The 6,000-nt window shown below is 45.6% G+C and overlaps 1 protein-coding gene across 3 annotated transcripts in view; it reads right to left on the reverse strand.

Moving 5' to 3' along the window:
* ADIPOR2 (adiponectin receptor 2) overlaps positions 1 to 4,591 on the reverse strand; it is a 66,159-nt gene extending 61,568 nt beyond the window's left edge. For 2 of the 3 annotated variants that reach the window (XM_039496963.1, XM_039496962.1), the window contains exon 1: positions 4,272 to 4,591. The gene's annotated coding sequence lies outside the window, so the exon portion shown is untranslated. The remainder of the gene's footprint in view (positions 1 to 4,271) is intronic. The other variant, XM_039496960.1, reaches the window with a different exon arrangement.
* Positions 4,592 to 6,000: the final 1,409 nt, after the last annotated feature.

Consider the following 6,000-nt stretch of genomic DNA (forward strand, 5'->3'; position numbering starts at 1 on the left):
AGCAGCCTTAGCAGATGAAACTACTTTCCAGTAGGCAGCCAACAATACATCTCACACTGACCACAACCTTGCAATGCAATACATAGATTTCTGAATACACAAAGGTTTTTGCCATTTCATGTGCCCTCAAAGTAAACCTGGAGGTTTGTCCTGTTGGCCTGAATTGGGTTAAATTAGGCCTTTTATTTCTACATCAGACGATTCAGACAACTTGTCCAATAAGCACATATCTTGTAACATTTATGCTCCAGCTAGTTTTTATGATTGATCTTCTGACATTAGAATCACAAGTCTCAGATTCCAGACCGACCACACAGTTACTGCCAAGTGGTGGGTAGAAACAACCATTCCACACATCTTATTGCAGGGCTTTGAAGAGGCTCTCTTCTTGCTTTTAATAAACTATGCTCTGAAAATAGGATGCTGTGTACTGAACCCATGTGATCTGATAACTAACATAGGCTTCCATTATTCAAAAGTGAAGGGGGGGGGGGGGAAAAATCTAGAAACTAGCCATGTCAAAGACTAAGAAAGGGTGGCCAAAAACAACTAATTTTGCCACCACACCCTTACTTTTTGCAAACTGATTTCTTTCATAAGCCTTATTTATCAAGACCAATTAATTACTTTAAAAAACAGAGCCACTAACCCACCATACAGGCACAACCCTACAAAATCAGTGTGCCTGCTGAAAGCAAGGGGAATACATTTGTTTAAAACAAATTCAATTTTCTACTTCCAAAGCTCTATCAAAGAATGAAAAGATTTAAAGTGATACAGTCATTCCCCCAAACACTTTCCCCAAAGGGCTTTTCATAACTGCTTCATACTCCTGTGTAGAAGGTTCTTTTCTCAGCTACCTACCAAAGGACTAAAGTCCAGACTCTCACACCATAAATACATTAACCTTTGAAAAATGACTTCTTTCCATTTGAAAATGTAAATTTTACTTAGACACTTAGTTCATGGAGTACATTACTTAATGCAAACCCTGAAGATGTCCCTCACAAAATTTCTTTGTCAAGATTTTTCTGGTGTGTAGACAAACAGGGTCTCTGGAGAGGGAAAAGCGAGTCTATTCCTTTCATATATTTCACAGCATGATTACACAACTACACAGCCTTGAAATGGCTTTTCAGAAAGCTATTAGTGTTCTAATACTTACTACACATTGAGACACAAGAATGTTGCAGTATCTGAAACAGCAGCACAAGTGCTGGTCTGACGAGACCATCAGAGGGGCCACACTTTTTATTTTGTAATCTGCTGGAATGAAGCAAGGTCACTCAAAATTCACCACCTCAAATATTCAACTGAAGGTTCTCTATGGTCAGTTTTCACTAGGTCGGGGTAGGCAACCGATTGGCACGCGTGCCAAAGGCGGCACGCGAGCTGATTTTCAGTAGCACTCACACTGCCCGGGTCCTGGCCACTGGTTTGGGGGGGGCTCTGCATTTTAATTTAATTTTAAATGAAGTTTCTTAAACATTTTTAAAACCTTAATTTACATATAACAATAGTTTAGTTATATATTATAGACTTGTAGAAAGAGATAGTTTAAAAACGTTAAAATGTATTACCGGCACACGAAACCTTAAATTATAGGGAATAAATGAAGACTCGGCACACCACTTCTGAAAGGTAGCCGACCCCTGCACTAAGTGTTAAAGACACTAGCATTATAAGCCCAATGACAAGTGCAGTTACTGATAACCACCCCTTCACTAACTGATCAATGGCAACTCAAACACCTTGTACAAACAGGCTATTAAGGATCCCTTGTGATGTCTTGTCCTTTACACCCAGTGTAAAGGGGTCAGAGAGTTTGCAAGAATCTCACCCACAATTATTAACATGCTAGTGGGCATCAGCATCTGCCCACAGTAGTACCACCACTATTACTAATCGTCATGGAACATTACTTGTAGAAAAATGGTCAAGTTGTTTAGAGAGGCCTTAAGACCTGATGAGGTTTAACTAAACTGTTTCAGCAGTGATGATAGTTAATGTTCCAAGGGTGACCATGTAGTGACCCAGGGAACCATAAACATTACTGGTGTACTAAGGAGGTAGGTTATTTTAAAATGAGAAGTTTCCCATTAGGAAAGCACTTTTATAATCGATGAGAACACACTTGATTGACAAATCAGATCATTAAGAGAAACAAACATTCACCATAAGAGTTGCTGCTATATCAGTCTGCCATAAAACAATCCCTTCCCCTCCTCACCTCACATTTTAACTGCACTTAGGAAAGATCAGTTTGATGGCCTGGACGGAGTTGGGATTGATAGTGGGACTGAGCCTTTCACCTCTACATCACTGGTTCAGATTGAGCCCAGCTCAAAAGCTACCCTTCAGAGGCCAGATCAAATACTATGACATTTTACCATGCTTGAACCCTTGTCTACAATCTGATTTACTAACTTGGTTTAACAGGTTAGATTAGAATAAATAATATTCAACATTTCATTAACAAACAATCAATCACTGACATAATACTAAACAGGAACATCCTGTTCCACACTGACTACTAAGCTGATCTCTAGGCTAAATGCAGTTAACAGAACCTTTGGCAAGTGTACAAATGAGGTAAAGTGTCGGGATGTACAAGGCCTAAATGAAATGACTTATTAATAAAATCCCTACAAAATGTGTCCACACAACAAAATCACCACCACAACTGGCACTAACTGGAATCCCTGCTGGCCAAGTAACACATGAGACAGGGTGACGATGTTTCCTTGTCCCCCAAAGGCAGTCCTTCCAGACACAGTTGAAGCATGCAGAAGGGTGGTGTGGAGAAACTTACTCTGCTTTCTGCCTGAGCTCCACCTGAAATCCCAGGGGACAATTCCCAGCTGTCAATTCAGCAGTTATCAACACGAAAGTTAGTAATTTTTCTGTTCTGAAGTATTTTATAGACTGCTTTTGGTAAGGTAGGAAAGTTACACAGCACATAATTAAGAATTTCAAAGGCTGATTTCTGGGGAGACCAGAATTATTTTCCTCAGAAGTTAAAGTGCTCTGACACTAAAGCCCCTGTACTTCCATACCCTATTGCAGTCAAACATGCCAAGTAAAGACTTCATTTCCAAGACTTAAAAAGAGGGTTATATCATAAGGACAAGTTTAACAAATTAGATAATTGAAGAGAAAATTAGGTACTCACCTATAAACCTCCTCAATTACACTAACAGGTACCATTTTAAAATAAGGAATAAATATGCAGAACAATTTCTGCAGTGACAAATTTGCATGGCAGTTTACAGATGCAAGATGGCAAAGAGGTTATAATCTAACATTAAGTAAGAGCTGAATATTTGTTGACATATAGCCAATATGGAGATATGTCCAAGAAGTCATGGAATCAATTCCACCTTTGTGTCTTATAAAATTTAGGAATGTTCATGACATATCCTGAAACACTTACAGTATCCTCTCTACAAAGAACAGTGACCCTCTTACCTTTTTATTGCACTGTTGTACATAATGGGTGAGCACTTGGCTGATTACATATCCCATAAGTGTGAAGTGATACCACTTTTGTATCTCTGTACAGTGTTATGGCAAAAAAAATATTTTTGAAAAAAGTAACTCATTTAAGTCTTAGTCAGGACTGTTTGGGTGTTGTTTATGTGGCTATACTGAGCTTCAACCAGAATGACTGTTTTTCCTCACACAGAGAAAGTTTTCAGTGTTTCCCTCAATCTGCTGAACTACCTAACATTAATGCTGGAGTGTACACAGGTTCCCAAGGGCAGGCAAACTAAAAAACCTCCTGATTCTTATGTTACAGACAGTTCTCTTCCACCCATAAGGATCAGGAAGGCAGAATCCCGCTGCCAGACGGACAACAAAGTTCACAGCTTATAGGAGGCTACGAGACAAGCTCCTGACCCACTTACAATACTTCACCCGTATAAAGCACCCTTCAGCGAAAGAGCTCGAAGTGCTTAATGAATGTAAGCAAACACTGTTACTCCTACTGGATCTCTCGCCTGCCCCGGCGCTGGCATCAGTTCAGGTATTTGTTGGGGGGGGGGGAGAACTGGAGTCTCCCCAGCCCTCGCACCAGCGTCCGCATCCCCTGCCCTGCCTCGCCGGAGGGGGGCTGAAGGATGCCCCGGAGCCCTCCCACCCGCCGGGGGCCGAGGCCAGGGACCCAGTACCGGAGCTCACGCCCAGCCAGCCCCCCTGGAACGACACGGGGAAGGGCCCAACCCCCAGAGCCCCCCGCGCAGCTTCCGCTCCGCGCCGCAGCCCCTCACCTGCCGCTTCCCCCTTCCGGCCACCGCCTCCGTCCGCGCACTCGGGAGGCCCCACGGTGACACCACCTCCTCCGCCACCGGGAACGCCGCTGCAGCAACGGCCACCGCCTCCTCCCGCCCCCTCCACTGCCTTATCGCCTAGCTACTAGGCCTTGCCCCCGCGCGTCATCATCACACGGGCCGCCACGGCCAATGCCGCCTACTCGGCCTCAAGGCTCACGCGCTCACTGGATGCCAAGGTGCATCTTGGGTGATGTAGTCGGAAACTAGTCCGCGCCGGGCTGGGGGAGTATGAGTGCGCATGTGCACGCAGCGCGCTCTGAGCCTCGGCGCTCGTGCGCTTTTACCCTGACCTTTAGTTCAGTTACGTAATTTGCGTAGTGATGCCCAATCGTTTCCTCGGGGTTATTATAGTGGCGTGTCGCGCGGCATCACTCTTTGATTGGCTGAATGAAGCTCGTGACGATCGCGCGGGCTTTTAGCGTCTTGTGAGCGAGGCTCGCGCCGGGAGGGTTTTGCAATCCGAGCACGTTACGTTTTGAAATCACAAACGGACGTTGCCTTCTTCTGCGGGGGGAGCCCCCTCGTCCCTGTGAGGGCCCTGAGGGGTGCTGCTTTGACACGAGGGGGGAGGTATCCCAGTGGGCAAATCTCTCAGACACCCTATGGGGGTAACGGCCTCCCTGTGGGGGACAAGTTTGTCACAATGCAGTTAGGGACAAGGGCAGGGGCGGCTCTAGAGCCCAGCGTGGCCCCCGGGCCTGGGCGGCTGGCGGGGGGGGGGGGCAGGCATGGCTCGGTGGCTCGTCGCCCGCTGCCGCTCGCGCTCCCGCAGACCAGACCGCAGGCATGACCCGGAACCCCAACCGAGCCGCGAGCCGTAACCGCCCGCAGCAGGTGGAGCTGAGCTGAGCCGCGCCCGACGACCTCCGCCAGCCCTCGCCCCCAGGTCCGCTGGCTGCTCCTCGGGGGCGCCTCCCGCGCATGACTGCTTGGGGCGGCCAAATTTGTAGAGCCGCCCCTGGACAAGGGGGTCTCTGCATAACACTGCTATCCCCCCTCTGTGGAAGTGGGGGAAGGGTCACCGTCCCCCCCCGAAGAAATCTCCACAGTAGAAGCAGAGTATCCACATGCATAAGTATTTGCAGCATCTTGCCCAAAGCAACAACGATTTAATAGAAAAACAGTGCACATTTTAAATATATTTTTAAATAAAGTTAAGATTCCCAATATAACAGGCCTTGTTATTATATAAAACCCACCTCAACATCACACCCGATCATATTTTTTAAATACAAAGCTCTGAGGGCAGGGGAACGTATACATTAAACTTTTATTACAATTATATTTGTACATATATGGACAACATCCACCACATATCAAAATATATTTGAGACTTCCCTTGTCATGGTAAGTTCATATGTATGCAGTGCAGTACAGTACATCAAAAAGGCAAATACAGATAGTGAGACAAATACTGTTCCACTATATAATTTAAAAGATAAAATTTAAGAAGCAGCAAAGTGGGCATATATAAATAGAAGCAGAGGGCAGGTGTGTATATATGAGGAAGGGGCAGAAGGATAGTAGCTGAGGTGTCCAGCAGCAGAGGGGTGACTGATGGGGCCTGTTCCAGCAGCTGGGGTGTGAGTCCCACTGGTTGAAACTGTGTGTTCTAAACTTAAATTGGTAATCAGCAGTCTGAATTTAGCACAGTCTTTAGTTAGTC

The sequence above is a fragment of the Mauremys reevesii genome, linkage group 1 (assembly GCF_016161935.1).
Source record: "Mauremys reevesii isolate NIE-2019 linkage group 1, ASM1616193v1, whole genome shotgun sequence".
NCBI classification, from domain to species: Eukaryota; Metazoa; Chordata; order Testudines; family Geoemydidae; genus Mauremys; species Mauremys reevesii.